Raw genomic sequence first — 1,374 nt, 5'->3', positions numbered from 1 at the left:
CAATAAATCATCCATGGGGTCACCATGTTTCTATTTTCCATTCAATTAACATATTAGGAATGTATAGTATGATGGGTGACCGTTTTAAGCAATGTTGAAGTTGCAGACACTAACAAAACCCATCTAACTTGAGTGGATCTCGAACAGCTGTACAATAGATTACAAGGCAAGGACGTTTCATCATCTCCTGTGTATGAATCTCAATAACATTTCAATAATTATCTCCTATATGCTTCAATTAAATTGAATTTGAAGCCACAAGAGAGAGAGAGAGAGAGAGAGAGAGAGAGAGAGAGAGAGAGAGAGAGAGAGAGAGAGAGAGAGAGAGAGAGAGAGAGAGAAATTCTGTGTTCGTACAATCTTCAATAAAATCGGTCACCCAACATACCACTGAGTCATCAGCAGCTATTGCTACGCCTTCCCTTGTTCTAGCTTCATCGAAAGAGGCTTGGGGACTAATCATGTGTATATATGGTCAGTCTCTAAGGCATTGTCACTGTCTTTAGCCTCTGTCATTCACGAACGACCTTTAAAACCTATAAACATTTAAGTGATGCAATGTCTGTGAAACGTTCGGCAGTAGTTTCTAACAAGATCAATCCGAGATTTCTGACCTTTGCCAAAGGTTAATGGAGTCGTCGATGGCGTAAGAACTATCTGTGGAGGAAATTTTGTCAGAATCAATCTATCTGTTTTGACGTTATCTTTGAAATGGCAAAAAAAGCAGATCCAGATCTGGATCCGGATCCGGATCATCTTCAAAATATAATGGGATCGTGCATGACCTTAGACCTATCTGTGGTGAACATTTCATCAAAATACGTCGAGTAGTTTTGACGTAATCCTGTCAACAGAAACAGACAAATACATAGTAAATGGCCTATGGCCTAACTTCTATCAGTGGTGAAATTGTCGTCAAAATCCGTCTGTTTGTGTTGACGTAATTTTTAAAATTGTGAGAAATGCAAATCCGGATCTAGAATCAGGATCCTTGTCCGTATTTTCTCCAAATTTTAATAGGGTCGTCCATAACCTATGTTCTATCTGAGGTGAAAATTTCGTCAAGTAGTTTTGACGTAATTCTGTCCACACACAGACACACAGACAAATAATCCTGTTCACAGACACATAGACAAATACATAAATAAATAAAGAGACCCGAAAACATAATCTCCTGCAACGAAGAATTGAATTGAAACCTCAAAAAGGCCTGACTTTAACAAAGAATGAGAAAGAATTAATTTTCACAATAAAGGGATGATATAAAGGAGACAAATAGTTCTCTTTTCAATTAATATATATTGATAAGCGTCCCCCATTTTGATTTCATAACAGAATAGTGTAGTCGTGTGGAGTTTGTCATTTGAGATAACG

This window comes from Palaemon carinicauda, chromosome 12 (assembly GCF_036898095.1).
Source record: "Palaemon carinicauda isolate YSFRI2023 chromosome 12, ASM3689809v2, whole genome shotgun sequence".
Taxonomy (NCBI): Eukaryota; Metazoa; Arthropoda; class Malacostraca; order Decapoda; family Palaemonidae; genus Palaemon; species Palaemon carinicauda.
This window is presented reverse-complemented; position numbering follows the sequence as displayed.